The following is a 20,772-nucleotide window of genomic DNA, read 5'->3' as shown; positions in this document are numbered from 1 at the left end:
TCAAACCCTAGTTCATCTCTTGTATCCGATCTTTGTCTCAAAACCTCAGATTGGTACCTGTGGGTTGCTAGTAGTATTGATTACTCCTTGTAGTTGATGCTAGTTGGTTTATTTGGTGGAAGATTATATGTTCAGATCCTCTACGCACATTAATACCCCTATGATTATGAACATGAATATGATTTGTGAGTAGTTACGTTTGTTCCTGAGGACATGGGAGAAGTCTTGTTATAAGTAGTCATGTGAATTTGGTATTCGTTCGATATTTTGATGAGATGTATGTTTCTTTCCTCTAGTGGTGTTATATGAACGTCGACTACATGACACTTTACCATTGTTTGGGCCTAGGGGAAGGCATTGGGAAGTAATAAGTAGATGATGGGTTGCTAGAGTGATAGAAGCTTAAACCCTAGTTTATGCGTTGCTTTGTAAGGGGCTGATTTGGATCCGTATGTTTCATGATATGGTTAGATTTACCTTAATTCTTCTTTCGTAGTTGCGGATGCTTGTGAGGGGGGGTTAATCATAAGTGGGATGCTTGTCCATGGAAGGGTAGTACCCAAGCACCGGTCCACCCACATATCAAATTATCAAAGTAACGAACGTGAATCATATGAGCATGATGAAAACTAGCTTGACGATAATTCCCATGTGTCCTCGGGAGCGCTTTCCTTTATATAAGAGTTTGTCCAGGCTTGTCCTTTGCTACAAAAAGGATTGGGTCACCTTGCTGCACCTTGTTTACTTTTGTTATTGGTTACCTGTTACGAATTACCTCATCACAAAACTATCTGTTACCAATAATTTTAGTGCTTGCAGAGAATACCTTACTGAAAACTGCTTGTCATTTCCTTCTGCTCCTCGTTGGGTTCGACACTCTTGCTTATCGAAAGTACTACCATAGATCCCCTATACTTGTGGGTCATCAGTGTTCATATCCTACTCATACTAGTGTCCAATGTTACTTATGCATAAGGCCTGGTTATGATCGTTGTTGCTCTCTAGCTGGCCGCTTCCCAGTCTTAAATTGCTAGCCTTCGCCTGTACTAAGTGGGAATTCTGCTTGGACATCAAAAACCTTGAACCCAAAATTATTCCAGATGAGTCCACCATACATACCTATATACGGTATTACCCTACCGTCCTAAGTAAATTTGCATGTGCCACCTCTAAAAACTTATAAAAAATATCTGTTTTGTGTGCCTGGATCGTTCATGGAACGACAGGAGGTGGTCGATATCTTCTGTGCTAAGCATGTTATCCTCAGGTCGAGTGTTTATTCACTCGCCATCGCACGTGGAAATGGGCGGTAATAGGGATGCCCAGTCTCAAACTGCAAAATACAAAAAGAGTTCATCTCTTACATAATCAAACAAAAACTCCCAATGGAGTCAAAACCTTTACTTTCCACTCGGGGACCACCACTAGCGTGCTTAGCATGGAAGATGTTGATAACTGATAGTCGTGAAGTGAATAAGAAGGGTGCATGTCTCAAAATATCATTTATCTCTGTTTAAAAACTGAGCTCTGGTGCCTCTGCAAATCACTACTTCCCTCTGCGATGGGACTATCTATTTACTTTTATGTTGTGTCATCACCTTCTATAAACAAGCGCCAGAAACTGAGTAGAGCACAGCGGTCATGATTTATGCATTGTGTATAGTTAATGTCGGGTGCATCATGACTGGATCTTTTCTACCATGAATTACAATGTTTAGTCGCTACTTGAACTTCGGAGGTGCTCTGCATTTATGTTTTGTAGTATCAGAAAGGGCTAGCGAGATACCATTAGTCTCATATTATATCATGGTTGTTTTGACAACGTGTTGCTGTTTGAGATATCTTATTATTGCTCGCTAGCTGATTATGTCATTGATATGAATCATTATAATCTTTAAGAGTTATTGTTGACATGGTTAGTTATAATGTTGGCTGAAAACCTGGGTGTTGTTCAAGCTTATTTATGCAAACAAGAGCAAAAGTTCGTAAAAGTTTTTCTCTCTCACTTCCAGTTTATCAACTGAATTGCTTGAGGAAAAGCAAAGGTTTAAGCTTGGGGAGTTGATACGTCTCCAATGTATCTACTTTTTCTAATGCTTTTCATCTTGTTTTGGATTCTAATTTGCATGCTTTGAATGAAACTAACCCCGGACTGACGCTATTTTCAGTAGAACTACCATGGTGTTGTTTTTGTGCAGAAATAAAAGTTCTCGGAATGGAACGAAACTTTTTGAGGATTTTTTATACCAATAATAAGAATTTCTGGAGCCAAGACCCACCGGAGAGGGCCCCTGGGTGGGCACAACCCAACAGGGCGCGCCCCCCTCTCTTGGCACGCCCAGGTAGGTTGTACCCACCCAGTGGCCCTACTGATGACCCCCTGATACTATAAATTCACATTATTCCAAAAAAAATCAGGGATAAAGAATTATCATGATCCACGAGACGGAGCCGCCGCCAAGCCCTATTCTTCATCGGGAGGGTAGATCTCAAGTCCATTTGGGGCTCCGGAGAGAGGGATCTTCGTTTTTTGTCATCACCAACCCTTCTCCATCGCCAATTCCATGATGCTCCCCACCGGGAGTGAGTAATTCCTTCGTAGGCTTGCTGGTCGGTGAGGAGTTGGATGAGATTCATCATGTAATCGATTTAGTTTTTTAGAGCTTGATCCCTAGTATCCACTATGTTCTTAGATTGATGTTGCTATGACTTTGCCATGCTTAATGCTTGTCACTTTGTACCCGGGTGCCATGATTTCAGATCTGAACCTATTATCAATTCATCATTATATCCATGTTTTAGATCTAACCTTGCAAGTTATAGTCACCTACTACGGTTATGATCCGGCAACCCCAGAGTGACAACAACCCGGCCCACTCTCGATGATGACCGTAGTTTGAGGAGTTCATGTATTCACTATGTGTTAATGCTTTGTTCTGGTTCTCTATTAAAAGGAGGCCTTAATATCCCTTAGTTTCCAATATGGACCCCGCTGCCACGGGAGGGTAGGACAAAAGATGCCATGCAAGTTCTTTTAATAAAGCATGTATGACTATTTACGGAATACATGCCTACATTATATCGATGAACTGGAGCTAGTGCCGTATTGCACTAGGTTATAACTGTCTCATGATGAATATCATCCAACAAGTCACGGATCCAATGCTTATGAATTTATCTTATATTGTTTCTACTAAGTTACTACTGCTATCATCACTGTTACACTTGCTACAAAATATTGCTATCACTGTTACTGTTACCGTTGCTGTTGTCACTACTATCAAAACCATCAAACTACTTTGTTACTGATCACTTTGCTGCAGATAATTAATCTCCAAGTGTGGTTGAATTGACAACTCAGCTGTTAATACCTTCAAATATTATTTGGCTCCCCTTGTGGGTTGAATACTTTACCCTAAAAAACTGTTGCGATCCCCTATACTTGTGGGTTATCACCCATTTATCCAAACCAAGCATGATTAAGAACTAGGAAATATAGCACTTGTATATGTTTCTCATGTATTAAGTGCAGCCAAATTCAATTTATTCCTCACAGGCACAACAATACAAAATTCTACCCACAACAATTGGACATTGCATTGCAGAATTGAACCAAGCAGTTAACTAAACACCACAACAAATGAACTAAACATTAACTGGGCACCACATTGCACAATATAACATACTCCTAATAGAAGATCAGATAGTTAACCAAACCAAGCATCCTTAACAACTTGGAAATATGGCAATTGTATTTGTTTCTCATGTATTTTCTACAACCAAATTCAATTTATTCCTCACATGGTATACAATAACAGAATGCACCCACAACTATTGAACATCGCATTGCAAAATTGAACCAAACAGTTAACTAAACACCACAACACTAATGAACCAAACATTAACTAAGCACCACATTGCACAATGTATAACCAAACCAAGCATGCTTGACAACTTGGAAATATAGCAATTGTATTCATTTCTCATGTATTTTGTAAAGATAAATTTGATTTATTTGTCACATGGAAGACAATACAAAATTGTAGCCTGAAGAATTGAATATCACATTTGCAGAGTTGAACCAAACAGTTAATTGAAGACGACAACTAATTAACAAAATAGTTAATAAGTGAGCACCACACTGCACAACATATAGAACATATACACTAGAGCAACAGATTGCAGGGTAAAATTAGATACCACAATTCACTAGAATTTGTGAAGGAAAGGCAGGAGCAGCACACGCAACGGGTAAACCGAGCATGCTTAATCGGTGTAGCTAGAAAATGGCAAGGTGCTCCTCCAAGATCTGGGGGACGGCACGAATGCAGCCATCGCGACCTCATCCGCACGTGCGGCCGCGATTTGCTCCTTCGCTGCCAAATTCTCCTTCAGATCCTGGTTATACCGCGTGCACCATGGCTTAGGGCGGCACTTATTTGGTGGAGGGGTCGGTGATTTGGGTGGAAGGTGTCGCGCTCACGCCAGCGGTCAGGGCATGTGGGATGTGGAAGGAGGAGGAGGATGGGGGTAGGGTGTGCATTACATGCCTGAATAGGCGAGGCCGAGTAGCATGAAGGAGGGTCGCCGGCGAGGAGCCGGCACTGCAAGCAAGGAGTGAAGGCTTCAACTTGGAAAGGAAGGCGGAAACAGGGGAAAATGTGGCTTTTGGTAAGGGGGAGGGGCGGGGAGGTAGATATTTCTGCGGAAGTCGAAAATTTGGAATCGCTTCAATGAAAAAATTGGCGCGCAAAGTGTCATCAGACATGGTCCCTTATTCAGAACTGTGTACGATATGTGAACATCACAAATGATTCAGATAGCTTAACCCGTGTGTGATGAGTTTGAACTTCAAAAATTTTGGTTCGAATTTCCCTGGTTACAGTGGTCATCCACGTCATTGCATAATTTGGGTACACAAAGGAGACTACAGCACACCTACACTTCTTAATTGAGCAAGTTCAGCAATTAAACAGAGCTAGCTGACCTAAACATTACACTAACAAATTAAAGACTGACGCTCTTAATTAAACAAAACAAAGAGTACTACTACGGCTGGTGCTCGTCGATCTCCGCCGCCGCCTCCACGTCCAGCTCGCGCCCAACGATCTCCTGGGGAAGGGGCTCCATGGCATCAATTGCACCATACTCCCCAAGCATCTCGCCATCCATGTCCGCCATATCTTTGGAATAGGCCGCCACAAGCTGGGCCTGGGCGGCCATGATCTGGGCTTCGGCAGGCTCCATCGTGGCAAGGTATGCCGCGTAGGAACGGATGGCTGCTCGAACTCTCTCGGCGATTGCCAACTCTTCAGTCGTGGGTTGCCGACCGTTGTTGGAGGAGCTTCATTCGATTTGTGCGGTGAGCTCCACAAGCTGGGCATGGACGGCCTCAACATGATCGTGGGCGGCCTCCATCAGGGCTAAGGCCGCCGCTACGAAACGGACAGCTATTGTGCCGCTCTCGCTAGTTGTTATCCCCGAGGCAGATGTTGCTGCCGCTGCCTAAGAAGCAACAGCGGCCGTTTGGGCTGCCTTGGCCGCCCGGACGCAGATTGATGTCGCCCTCATGAAGCTTGTTAGCATGCGCCTGGCGGCTGCGGCCGCGCTCTCGCTGGACTAGGCCGCCGAAGTTGCCCTCACGATGCGGGTCCACGTCCCCATCTTTCACCGGGAACGATTGAATAGGGAAATGATATTTTGAGGAGTGGGCTAGTGTGTTTGACACTCTGACGGTGCTCCAAGATATTTTGTGCTACATCTCACACGGTTGGTGATAATAAACTGTGTGCGTTCTACTTGATTTTTCGTCTTGATTTGAATTACATACTGGGGTCATAGTTGCAAAGGATGGTCTTTGAATTGCTAGAACTTTTATCCGCAGTGAACATGCAACTATAGGTGTGCCCTCAAAAAAATTGGAATTATTTAGGGTTCGTTTGGACGTTTTTATACATTTCAACTTGGTTTTGTAAGCATTTCAGATGCATAATTCAAATTTGAACTACATGCACATGCTCCAGTGCATATAAACCAGTTGAAAAATTAAATCTTTGTCCTTGGTTGCATGATTAGGTCCCATGCAAGAAATTGGAATGAATGACAAACACCCTGTCACCATCACTCGGCCACAAACATTGAGATACTTGGTTTTTAAATTCTAGTAAATCCAAAACTCGTCTGAAATTCATGAAACTTGGCATGCTATCATGGAGCGACATCAACATGTCGTGGTAAAAATTTTGTCCCATTTGGGTCAGGTTTGGGTATAAGCTTCTCGAAACCAGAGCTTCTCACAACAAGTGTGATGGTTTCGGTAGGGAACGTGCCACCTTTGGGGCCGAAACGATATCCGTTGCCTCTTATTGCTTCCAAAAAATTTCTAGTGTCAACATAGAACAACAGGAGTGTGGTGTTTAATTTTGGAATTTTTTGAGGTTCGTTTGGACATTTTTATACATTAACTGGGTTTTGTAGGCATTTCAAGTGCATAATTCAAATTTGAACTACATGCACATGCTCCAATGCATATAAACCGGTTGAAAATCAAATATCTGTTCTTGGTTCCATGCTTAGGTCCCATGCAAGAAATGGGAATGAATTTCAAAAACCCTGCCACCGTCACTCGGCCGCAAACATTGAGATACCTGGTTTTTAAATTCTAGTAAATCCAAAACTCGTCTGAAATTCATGAAACTTGGCATCCTATCATGGAGCGGCATCAACATGTCGTGGTAAAAAAATTGTCCCATTTGGGTTAGGTTTGGGTATAAGCTTCTCACAAACCAGAGCTTCTCACAACAAGCGTGATGGTTTCGGTAGGGAACGCGCCACCTTTGGTGACGAAACGATATCCGTTTCCTCTTATCGCTTCCAACAAATTTCTAGTGTCAACATAGAACAACCGGAGTGTTGTGTTTAATTTTGGAATTTTTCGGAGTTCGTTTGGACATTTTTATACATTAACTGGGTTTTGTAGGCATTTCAGGTGCATAATTCAAATTTGAACTACATGCACTTGCTCCGGTGCATATAAAATGGTTGAAAAAGCAAATCTGTGTCCTTGGTTCCACGCTTAGGACCCATGCAAGAAATGGAAATGAATTTCAAACACCCTGCCACCATCACTCCGCCGCAAACATTGAGATACCTGGTTTTTAAATTCTAGTAAATCGAAAACTCATCTGAAATTCATGAAACTTGGCATGCTATCATCGAGCGGCGTCAACATGCCATGGTAAAAAAATTTGTCCCATTTGGGGCAGGTTTGGGTATAAGCGTCTCACAAACCAGAGCTTCTCACAACAAGCGTGATGCTTTCGATTGGGAACGTGCCACGAAACGATATCCGTTGCCTCTTATAGCTTTCAAAAAATTTCTAGTGTCAACATAGAACAACAGGAGTGTTGTGTTTAATTTTTGAATTTTTCGGGGTTCGTTTGGACATTTCGTACATTAACTTGGTTTTGTAGGCATTTCAGGTGCATAATTCAAATTTGAACTACATGAACATGCTCCAGTGCATATAAACTGGTTGAAAAATCAAATCTGTGCCCTTGGTTGCATGCTTTGGTCCCATGCAAGAAATGGGAATGAATTTCAAACACCCTGCCACTGTCACTCGGCCGCAAACATTGAGATATCTGATTTTGAAATTCGAGTAAATCCAAAACTCATCTAAAATTCATGAAACTTGGCATGCTATCATGGAGCGGCACAAACATGCCACGGTAAAATTTTTGTCCCATTTGGGGCAGGTTTGGGTATAAGCATCTCACAAACCAGAGCTTCTCACAACAAGCGTCATGGTTTCGGTAGGGAACGTGCCACCTTTGGGGACGAAACGATATCTGTTGCCTCTTATTGCTTTCAAAAAATTTCTAGTGTCAACATGGAACAACAGGAGTGTTGTGTTTAATTTTGGAATTTTTCGGGGTTCGTTCAGACATTTTTATACATTAACTTGGTTCGGTAGGCATTTCATGTGCATAATTCAAATTTGAACTACATGCATATGCTCCAATGCATATAAACTGGTTTAAAAATCAAATATGTGTCCTTGGTTCCATGCTTAGGTCCCATGCAAAAAATGGCAATGAATTTCAAACACCCCGCCACCGTCACTCGGTCGCACACATTGAGATACCTGGTTTTTAAATTCTATTAAATCCAAAACTTGTCTGAAATTCATGAAACTTGGCATGCTATCATGGAGCGGCATCAACATGTCGTGGTAAAAAAATTTCTCATTTGGGGCAGGTTTGGGTATAAGCATCTCACAAACCAAAGCTTCTCACAACAAGTGTGATGGTTTCGGTAGGGAACGTGCCACCTTTGGGGACGAAACGATATCCATTTCCTCTTATTGCTTTGAAAAAATTTCTAGTGTCAACATAGAACAACAAGAGTGTTTTGTTTAATTTTGGAATTTTTCGGGGTTTGTTTGGACATTTTTATACATTAACTGGGTTTTCCAGGCATTTTATGTGCATAATTCAAATTTGAACTACATGCACATACTCCAGTGCATATAAATTGTGTGCATTCTGTTAACCATTCATGTGACGCCACGCCTCACTCTTTTAATGGCTAGGAGGTGTCGTGCGGACAGGTTCTTGAGTGCTTCACTAAACGGGAGGCGTGCGAGCTGTACTCCAATGCGGAGGCTCACCAGGAAGCGTGCGAGCTGTACGCCGCGCAGGCTCACTAGGAAGCGTGCGAGCTGTACACTGCGCGGGATTTGTGCCGCTCTTGATAGCAACTATTTTAGTTAGAACACCCGTATGCAAACCGACAACTTCCCCAGAAAGCCAAGAGAAAATGTGCCGAGCAGGATTTCTGTAGCTCTTGATCGCAAATGTTTTAGATAGAACACCCGTATGCGAAGTGAGAGCTATGGTCTTCCCCCTTAAGTCGACGGAAAATTTGCAGCGTGGGATTTGTGCATCCCTTCAACGCAAACAGTTGATTTGGATGACCCGTGTGCAACCACGTACAAACAATTTGGTAAGATTTGAATCTGTCATATTTGGTATGTTGCCATTTGTCAAACTGGAAAGATTGACATTTGTTGATCTAGTAACATTGTCATTTGACAATCCTTGTAGCACTGCGATTTGTCAAAATATGCAGCTAAAAATCAGTGGCACTATCTAATTTTTGCAACTAAAATTCAGTAATTAAGCATAGATTTCATTCATAGATTAAGCAGGTGTTCTTAATTTATACAAACAGTTCAACTCGATAGCTGAACCGACCAAACTTTTCCCCAATTGTTGCCAACCACGTACAGAAATAGCTAGTTCAACTATATATACTAGCTAATTCGAAGTACGTTGTATAGTTCCACCACACATCTATAGTCAGATGAACTGAACAAAATAGTCCCTAAATACTACTACTACGGAGGGTCTTTGTGCTACTTCCGACAGCCTCTCCTCTGCCAAGCGCGCTTAGTAAGAGGCAGAGGAGGAGGAAGATCCTACCGATGAGCTGGACAAATGCAATACGGTGCCTGCCGCTGCTGCATGTTCAGCGACGCTCGCCAGCTCGAATGCCCACTGCCGCTCCAGACGATCCCTCTCGAAGCGGCCGGACTGCTCGTAGATCTCCTGATTCCTTGCCTCTGCGTCAGTGTGTGCTGTGGCCACGGCTGCGATCGGGCTCTTTGCATGCTCGACGATCCGCTCCTCCTCCTACAGGAACTCGATGTAGCATGCAAGGTCGCTGATGCACGTGCGGGCCTCCACCTCCGCCTCCTACCTTCGGCCGCGGCGGCGGAGCGGGTGATGATCCCAGTGGTCGACGATGGGCTGGCGGCCACGGCGGCCGATGATGGGGTGGCGGTACGACCACCACCTCCCGCCTTCGGGCCGCGGTGGCGGAGCGGGTGGTGGCCACGGTGGCCGGCAGTGGGGTGGCGGCCACGATGGCCACCTCCCTCCTTCGGGCCGCGGTGGCAGAGAGGGAGATGGCCCTGACTTTCGACGGTGGTGTGGCGGCAACGGCGGCCGACAATAGCTGCCGACGGGCAGCGGCGACGGAGCGTGTGGTGGGTGTTCCGCGCACACCCAACAGGGACGCTACGCGTACTACACTATGCCGGGGACTGCGCCGCCGCCGCGGTGTAGCCTCCCAGTTGGAGTTGTCCTCTGATGACGGTGGAGTGGCTGAGCGACAACGACGGACCGGTGCCATTGGCAATTATGGGAGAAGCCGACGAGATAAGCTACAGGGAGGGAGGCAAAAATGCGACGCAGGACTCGCCGGCCGTGAGGGTTTATATAGCAGGCCGGTAAGCATTGTGATTTTGGGGGATTTCACCGAGTCGGGCGGGATGCTTGCACGGGAACCTATGAGGTTGCGCGGGAACGGGCTCACCGATGATTCATTGGCGCCACTGTTTGGCCAAAAGAACGCCCCCGCGCGCAGCGCAAGCTTGCGTTGTAAGCCGTCTGCGGCAGCGGGGTGACAAGACGTGCGAGAGGAGGTCGAAAGGCCACGTACACATACGATTAATAAAAATACATTTGCGATTTAATTACCTACTATACCCCCGTCCTGGTTTATAAGTAGAATTTAACTAATAAAATATGAATGCATGTCGCCAAAGATTATATCGTTGGAGTCGTATTTGAACATAGTTTCTAGCTATACAATTTTTGTAACATGCATTAACACTTTTTTGGTTAAATTTAAGGTTATATACCAGCAAGCATTTGCCGGCAACACACACGGCTTATTCCATAACAAACAGGTGGGATGGATCAATTGTATGCCACGTATCGCACACGCAACTCTAATCTGATTCGTGCTTGATGTCTCCGACATCGCTCGCACAGTTCGTCTTATTTGCCACCTATCACTGTGCCGGCCTCTGCCCGTGTCCCTCAGCAAGCTCTGCTCGTCGTTAGGCACCACAGCACGTTGTGCTCGCCGTTAGGCGTCGCGGCGCGCTCTGCTCGCGTCCGTCGACAGACTGGGCTTGTGGACACCTTTTCCTTGCATGTTCAACTGCTATATGCATATATATATATGGTTGCTCGCAGTTGAGGCGACCATGGACCGCTCTTCTTATGTCCCTTCACGCGAGCTCTACTAGCGGTTGGGCGTGCGCACGATCACGTCGCGGGCCCCATATGCATGCGGTTGTGCCACGCGCGTTGCCACGTGATGCAGTTGTGTGCAGCACAATGGAGTTATGCACTTCAAATTAGAACTGACATCAGGGCCTGCCGATATTCCTGGCCGTCCGGCTTCCCCTTTAATTCCCACGGCCATTACAACCTTAGTCTCGTCAACCTTTCTATCGCGCCCCACAACACAACATGCACATGCACAACAACACATAGAGAGGGGATGTCTAGCGGTGGTCCAATGGATTTCGGCGAGCATAGAGTGGAGACCCACGCGAGGGAGACAGATCTCTCGATGGTGTACACCATCAACCAGGCCGTGGTGGACGACTACATCAATACCGTTGAGCAGTTGCTTGCTCGAGACAAGTACAAGGTGGTCGGCATCGACCTCCAGTACACCGTCGGTCGTCCCGGCATAGATCAGAAGGTTTCTGTCGCCCAGTTGTGCGTGCGCCATCATGTCCTCATCTACCACTACTGCATGGCCATAGAGCCTTGCGACCGTTTCAACAGGTTTGTCAACAGCACCGACTACAAGTTTGCCACGATGGAAACCGTTGATAATGTAAAAGCGCTTAGTGTTACGGGCTTGGCCTGCAAGAACCTTGTCAAAATTCGTGACCACTACAGGGTCTGGGGCAGCACGAAGAAGGACTCCCTAGTCGAACTCGCCTCGGCCATCATCAACCCCTACTACGAAAAGATGAAGCAGGATGCTCAGAGAACAAGTCCCCTATCCTGGCATAGGGCCTGGTTGCGGCAACTTGATGAACCTCACCTCGGGTTCGCGGCCAAGAGCATGTACACATGCTATGAGATGCATAGGCGAATCGTTGACATGAGGAAGTGCCTCGTTACCCAAATCGATGAGCCCAAATCGAGCCACAAGCAGAGCAAGTGTCACAGTAAGTAGATGATGATCAGGTGATCGTTTATGCTAGTTAATCGTGCATGTAATATATAGTTTACTTTATTGGTGTGTGGAAATGACATGGTGTAGTAGCCACCTATGTAATTATGCATGTAATAGTTTACTTTGGTGTGTGCAAATGCCATGGTTGTAGTAGCCACCTATGTAAGTGGATGTTTAATTTGATTATGCAACCATGTCCTTATAAGTGTGTATATAATGTGTTGTTCTGTATGCATTCCCATCGCACAACACACACGTCTTATTAGCAGCAACCGTATGTATTATTATCGGCCTTCGCACACATTTCTGATTATAGACCTGTTTGCCACGTATCACACACATCTTGCTATATTGAACCGTTTCTATTCTCTTGTCTCAACACAAACAGTTCATCCGAGTGAACTGCATGCCGTATATCGCACACACCTTTGATCTGGCTGACCATTTCTTTTGTGTTGCCTAATCACAAATAGTTCATCCGAGTGAACCGTATGTTGTATATCGCACATGCTTCATCTGGCTGCCCGTTTCTTTTTTTCCTCCTCATCGCAAATAGTTAATTGAACTGAACCTATGCCCTGCATTGCACACGCAACTAAAATCTAAACCGTGTTTGATGCATCCTCCATCGCAAACGTTTTGCACCTTTTTGACGGTTTTTTACACCACCGTTTGTGATTATTGCATCGCACACAGTTTCGTTGAAGGGTCTCTGATCGAAGTGTCGCGTTAGCAGCATCCTGCAGCAGTGACCATCATGCGCCTGTTACTTCCGGCTAATTATGAAACCATGGATTTCTTCAATACTTTGACATAAGAGAACGTGCACATAGAGAAGCATAGATGAGATCAGGAAAAATATGGATCAACTTAATTATGCACATCCATAAAGGGGGCATTCTCGATAAATTTCTTATAAATCTTGAGAGTTTGTCTGGTAGGGGCGGGAGGGGGTAGGAGATCGACAATGTTTTTTTCTAGGGTTTGGGTGTCCTCAAGGGTTGGTCGGGCGAGAGGGGGTTGATCGATGTCCCCCCTCATGTTGAAGTTACCGGAGTTTTCTTCTTGTGGTTTGGGTGGCCTTGAGGGTTTGTCGGGTAGGGGCGGGAGGGGGTAGGAGATCGACAATGCTTTTTTTAGGGTTTGGGAGCCCTCCTAGCACAGCATACGACCCTCGACCCCTCGGCGATCCTCGACCCTCGACCCCTCAATGACCCTCGACCCTCGACACCTCGGCGTCCCTCGACTCCTCGGTGATCCTCGACCCTCTATCCCTTCTTCTTCTCCTCTTTTTTTCTTCTTCTTACTCTTCTTTTTTTCTCCTCTTCTTCCTCTCCTCTTCTTCTCCTTCTTCCTCTTCTTATTTTCCTTTTTCCTCTGCTTCTTTTTCTTCCTCTTCCTTCTTCTTTCTTCCTCTTTTCTTCTTTCTCCTTATTTTCCTTTTTCCTCTCCACTAACCGAAAATCTACTAACCTAAAATGCACTAACAGTACAACTAACCTAAAATGCACTAAATCAACTAACCTAAAATGCACTAACCTAAAATCGATATCTACTAACAACCTAAATAAAAAATTAATACATATACGTAAAAAATCATCATATGAACAAAAAAATTATATGAACAAAAACATATGTCATCTATCATCAACGTCATCATATCTATCATCAACATCATCTAACAATCATATGAAAAAATGTATAGGAACAAAGCAAGCTATAGGGGAGGAGGACAGGGAGGAAGGGGCCGGCGGCCGGACCGTAGCATGGGGCGGCGCGGACTAGGCGGTGACGGCACGGGGGCAGTGACGTCCTCAGGGGAAGGGGCGGGGCGGCATCGGGTGCAGAAGAATGGTGTCGGGGCAGGGGCGGCGTGGCAACGGCGTCAGGGGCAGATGGCAGGGGCGAGCCTCGGCGACGACGACGGTGGGGGCGAGCCTCGGTGACGGCAACGGCGGGGGCAACCCTCAGCGACGACGGGCGACGGCGAGGGCGGGGGGCGGCGTCGGGGCAACCTGGCGGCGTCGATAATGCGAGATGAGAACTGAAATTCCTAAGTGCTACTTTATATACCCAGAGTAATGGTCCCAGTTCGTGGCACCAATCGGGACCAATGCACCCCTTTAGTCCCGGTTGGTGCCACCAACCGAGATCGAAGGTCTGTTTTTAGCAGCCCAAAGGGCGGGAAACAGGGACCTTTGGTCCCGGTTGGTGGCACCAACCGGGACTAAAGGGGGGCATTCATCCCAGTTGGTGCCACGAACCTGTACCAATGCACCCCTTTCGTCTCGGTTGGTGCTACCAACCGGGACCAGAGGCCTTATGCTGGCACGGTGCGGTGGGATGTTTAGTCCCACCTTGCTAATTGAGAGAGCTCGAGAGTGGTTTATAAAGCGTTGTTGCGCCCACCCTCTCGAGCTCCTCTCAACTGCAGGCTTTCGGGCCTAATCTGTCACTCCTTGCATGTGGGCCTACTGGGCATGCTGTGGGCCAGAATCCTAGCCCATGGTTGGGATTCTAGTCGTATTCAGGCCATGGTGGCCCAGTAGGTGGCATTTTTTTTCCAGTTTTTTGTTTTCCTTTTTGCTTTATTTATTTTATTTTGTTTCTACTTACAGCTAAATACTTACTGTTTTTCAGTGATTCTTTTTGCTTTTAGGTAATAAAAATTATAATCCTTCTATTAGTGCCATTATTTTTCCAATTTGAATAGTTTAACTTTGAATTTTTTGAAATTTGATTGAGTCACTAGTTTGTGAATAATTTTACTATAAAAATAGAGTTTTGAGCGATTCTTTTCCCTGCTATTTAATATTATTGTGTTTTATCATTATATTCAATTTGGTAATTTTTAGGTTATTTGAAATGTGTGTTTTAATCAAAAATAGATTTTGTTATTTTAGTTTGCTATTAAAGTTTCAAAAAATCTTTATGAAAATTCTTTTTGCTATTAATGTTTTGAACAAAAAATACTTTGAAAATTCTTTTTGCTATTAATGTTTTAAAAAATACTAGAGGTTTATAAAAGCTTTTTAGTTGATTCCTTTTGCTATTAGAGTTTCATTAAATTTTTCTAGTTCATTATTTTTGCTATTAGAGTTTCATTAAAGTTTTCTAGTTCATTCTTTTAGTTCATTATTTTTGCTACTAGAGTTTCATAAAAAATTATAGTTCATTCTTTTTTGCTATTAGTTCATTCTTTCAGCTAAATGACCCTGAAATTAAAAAGCACTTCAAATGAACTCTGAAGAGGTTGAAAGTTGGCATGGTATCATCATTTCACCCACATAGCATGTGCTAAAAAGTTGAGAGGGTTACGACAAAAACTAGATGCGCTTCTTGTACAAAATGGACAATCTCTTTCGAAGTATCACGGTTTCGGACGATAGCTCATCTATTACAAAGGGATTTCATTTTTTGAACTTATTTGAACTCCAGACTTTTTGTGTGTTCAAAATACACCATTGAAAGCCACATCATCAATTTTCAACCCTTTTTGACTTCATTTGTTATTTTTCATGCATTTACTGATATTTTTTTATCTATATGACCTTGAAATTGAAAAGCACTACAATTGAACTCTGAAAAGGTTGAAAGTTGGCATGGTATCATCATTTCACCCACATACCATGTGCTAAAAAGTTGAGAGGGTTACGGCAAAAACTGAGTGCACTTTGTGTACAAAATAGACAATCTCTTTCGAAGTATTAGGGTTTTGGACGAAAACTCATCTGTTACAAAGGGATTTTATTTTTTTTGAACTTATTTGAACTCCATACTTTTTGTGTGTTCAAATGAACCATTCATAGGCACATCATCAATTTTCCACCCTTTTTGACTTCATCTGGTATTTGTCATGCATTTACTGATTTTTGTAAGCTAAATGACCCTGCAATTGAAAAGCACTACAAATGAACTCTAAAAAGATTGAAAGTTGGCAGGGTATGATCATTTCACCCACATATCATGTGCTAAAAAGTTGTGAGGGTTACCGAAAAAACTGGATGCACTTCGTGTACAAAATGGACAATCTCTTTCGAAGTATCAGGGTTTCATACGGAAACTCATCTCTTACAAAGGGATTTTATTTTTTTGAACTTATTTGAACTCCAGATTTTTGTGTGTTCAAAATTAACCATTCATAGCCACATCATCAATTTTCAACCCTTTCTAACTTCATCTGGTATTTTTCATGCATTTACTGATTTTTGTAAGCTAAATGACCCTGAAATTGAAAAGCACTACAAATGAACTCTAAGAAGGTTGAAAGTTGGCATGGTATCATCATTTCACCCACATAGCATGTGCTAAAAAGTTGAGAGGGTTATGAAAAAACTGGATGCACTTCGTGTACAAAACGGACAATCTCTTTCGAAGTATCAGGGTTTTATACGGAAACTCATCTGTTACAAAAGGCATTTCATTTCTTCAGATGTAACTGCATTGATATTCTAGATTAAAGGCATCATCATAATAGTTGTGAAGAGAAAATATTTGCTTTTTCTTCGCTTGTGTCCTTTGATTATTGCGCCATAACCATGGATATTCTTCATTGTTTAATAGGGTGCTTGGGTCATCCTTGACTTTGAAGGGAGGAATTTCATGAAGCTTTTCATAATCTTCAGACATGTCTGTCTTGCCCTCCAATCCCATGATGTCTCTTTTTCCTAAAAGAACTATCTAGCGCTTTGGCTCATCGTATGATGTATTTGCTTTCTTATCTTTTCTTTTCCTTGGTTTGGTAGACATGTCCTTCACATAGAAAACCTGCGCCAAATCATTGGCTAGGACGAATGGTTCATTTGTGCACCCAAGATTGTTCGGGTCCACTATTGTCATTCTGTACTGTGGGTCTACCTGTACCCCTCCTCTTGACAGATTGACCCATTTGCACTAAAACAAAGGGACCTTAAAATCATGTTCGTAGTCAAGTTCCCATATGTTCACTATGTAACCATAATATGTGTCCTTTCCCCTCTTGGTTGCTGCATCAAAGTGGACATCGCTGTTTTGGTTGGTGCTATTTTGATCTTGGGCGATCGTGTAAAATGTATTCCCATTTATCTCGTACCCTTTGTAAGTCAATACAGTCGAAGATGGTCCCCTGGCCAACGAGTACAGCTCATCAGAAATAGTGTTGTCACCCCTAAGACGTGTTTGCATCCAACTGCTGAAATTCCTAATGTGTTCACATGTAATCCAGTCATCACACTGCTCCGGGTGTTTGGAGCGCAGAATGTTCTTGTGTTCATCGACATACGGGGTCACCAAGGTAGAATTTTGTAGAACTGTGTAGTGTGCTTGAGACCAAGAATGCCCGTCCCTACATATTATTGACTCCCCTCCTAGAGTGCCTTTTCTAGTCAGTCTTCCCTCATATCGCGATTGAGGGAGACCAATCTTCTTAAGGTCAGGAATGAAGTCAACACAACACCAAATGACATCCTTTGTTTGATGGCCATGGAGATGCTTCCTTCTGGCCTAGCGCGGTTACGAACATATTTCTTTAGGACTCCCATGAACCTCTCAAAGGGGAACACATTGTGTAGAAATACAAGGCCCAGAATGACAATCTCGTCGATTAGATGAACTAGGATGTGCGTCATGATATTGTAGAAGGATGTTGGGACCACCAGCTCGAAACTGACAAGCATTGCACCACATCACTCCTTAACCTTGGTAGGATTTCTGGATTGATCACCTTCTGAGAGATTGCATTGAGGAATGCACATAGCTTCACAATGGCTAATCGAACATTTTCCGGTAGAGGCCCCCTCAATGCAACCAGAAGCAGTTGTGTCATAATCACGTGGCGGTCATGAGACTTTAGGTTCTGGAACTTTTTCTCTGGCATATTTATTATTCCCTTTATATTTGACGAGAAGCCAGATGGGACCTTCATACCGAGCAGGCATTCAAAGAAGATTTCCTTCTCTTCTTTGGTAAGAGCGTAGCTGGTAGGACCTTCATACTGCTTTGGAGGCATGCCGTCTTTTTTGTGCACACGTTGCTGGTCCTCCTGTGCCTCCGGTGTATCTTTTGTCTTCCCATACACGCCTAAGAAGCCTAGCGGGTTCACACAAATCTTCTTCATCACGTGCATCACATCGATTGAAGAGCGGACCTCTAGGTCTTTCCAGTAGGGTAGGTCCAAAAATATTGATTTATTCTTCCACATGGGTGTGTGTCCCTCAGCGTCATTAGGAATAGATAGTCTGTCGGGACCCTTTCCAAAGAGTACTTGTAAATCATTGACCATAGCAAGTACGTGATCACCGGTACGGATGGCGGGCTTCTTCCGGTGATCTGCCTCGCCTTTGAAATGCTTGCCTTTCTTTTGACATTGATTGTTGGTCGAAAGAAATCGACAATGCCCTAGTTACACATTCTTCATGCATTTGTCCAGGTATATACTTTCGGTGTCATCTAAATAGTGTGTGCATGCATGGTATCCCTTGTTTGTCTGCCCTGAAAGGTTACTGAGAGCAGGCCAATCATGCATGTCAAATTCCTGCTGTTTGTGCTCATCCCACACATGTACACCGTTTCCATCCCACAACTGTAAAAGTTCTTCAACTAATGGCCTTAGGTACACATCAATGTCGTTGTCGGGTTGCTTAGGGCCTTGGATGAGAACTGGCATCATAATGAACTTCCTCCTCATGCACAACCAAGGAGGAAGGTTATAGATAGATAGAGTCACGGGCCATGTGTTGTGATTGCTGATCTACTCCCCAAAAGGATTAATGCCATCCGTGCTTAAACCAAACCATATGTTCCCTGTGTAACCTGCAAAGTCCTCCCAGTACTTTCTCTCGATTTTTCTCCACTACGACCTGTCAGCGGGTGCTCTCAACTTCCCGTCTTTCTTACGGTCCTCTCTGTGCCATCGCATCAACTTGGCATGCTCTTTGTTTCTGAACAGACGTTTCAACCATGGTATTATAGGATCATACCACATCACCTTCGCAAGAAGCCTCTTCCTAGGGTGCTCTCCATCAACATCACCAGGATCATCTCATATGATCTTATACCGCAATGCACCGCATACCGGGCATGCGTTCAAATCCTCGTACGCACCGCGGTAGAGGATGCAGTCATTAGGGCATGCATGTATCTTCTACACCTCCAATCCTAGAGGGCATACAACCTTGTTTGTTGCATACGTACTGTCGGGCAATTCGTTATCCTTTGGAAGCTTCTTCTTCAATATTTTCAGTAGCTTCTCAAATCCTTTGTCAATTACACCATTCTCTCCCTTCCACTATAGCAATTCCAGTACGGTACTGAGCTTTGTGTTGCCATCTTCGCAATTGTGGTACAACCCTTTTTGTGATCCTCTAACATGCGATCGAACTTCAGCTTCTCCTTTTCACTTTCACACTGTCTCTTTACACCAACAATGACCCGACGAAGATCATCATCCGGCACATCGTCTGGTTCCTCTTGATATTCAGCTTCCCCCATTGCAGCATCACCGTACTTAGGGGGCCCGTAGTTGTCATCATCCTCTTGTTCTTCATTGTCTTCCATCATAACCCCTCTTTCTCCATACTTGGTCCAAACATTATAGTGTGGCATGAAACCCTTATAAAGCAGGTGGGTGTGAAGGGTTTTCGAGTCAGAGTAAGACCTAGTATTCCCACATATAGGGCATGGACAACACATAAAACCATTCTGCTTGTTTGCCTCAGCCACTGCGAGAAAATTATGCACTCCCTCAATGTACTCGGAGGTGCGTCTGTTACCGTAGATCCATTGCCGGTTCATCTGCATGCATTATATATAATTAAGTGTGTCAAAAACCATTACAGAACATCATGAATAGATAAGTGACCAAATTAATAGAAGTTCATCATTACATTAAAACCAAAGTACATACATAGTTCTCATTGAACAACATATAGCTCTCCAGAGCATCTAATTAAACCATACATTGAAACTATGTAAAACATTTCAATGCAACAACAAATGCGATCATAATCGCAACTAAGGTAACAATTGATCCAATGGCATAATGATACCAAGCCTCAGCATGAATGGCATATTTTATAGTCTTTCTAATCTTCAAGCGCATTGCATCCATCTTGATCTTGTGATCATCGACGACATCCGCAACTCCAATATCATCTTATCCTCCTCAACTTTTTCCAATTTTTCCTTCAAGTAATTCTTTTGTTCTTCAACTAAATTTAACCTCTCGACAATAGGGTCGGTTGGAATTTCCAGTTAACATGCCTCCTAGATAATTAAATTGATGTCACGTTGGTCGGCATAATTGTCATAAACACTAAATGAACCAAATAGTTATAAAAGATAATATATACCACATCCGAATCATAGACAGGACGATGCCCGACGGAGGCGGATACCAAAACCATTGCACTATATAATAATAAAAAATAAAAGTAAGAAAATTACACAAGTATCTACCTAAATCATACAAGTAAGAACTTTTTTCTTTTAGAAAGAACATAACATCAAGAGGCTCACCACGGTGGTGCCGGCGACGAGATCGGCGCGAGCGGTCGACGGCGGTGAGAACGGGGACAAGAGAGGACGGACTGCCAAACCTAGACAAATCTCGAGGAAAATGGAGCTTGGAGAGGAGAAAGCTTAAGTGTGGCTCGGGCATTTCATCGAACACCTCATGTGCATAGGAGGTGAGCTATTGCACCACAAAGCTCTCCCATGGCTGGCCAGAAAAACAAAGCACTCCAC

Source organism: Triticum urartu, chromosome 2, assembly GCF_003073215.2.
Source record: "Triticum urartu cultivar G1812 chromosome 2, Tu2.1, whole genome shotgun sequence".
Lineage (NCBI taxonomy): Eukaryota > Viridiplantae > Streptophyta > Magnoliopsida > Poales > Poaceae > Triticum > Triticum urartu.
The sequence above is the reverse complement of the archived record's forward strand: the minus strand, read 5'-3'. Positions refer to the sequence as shown.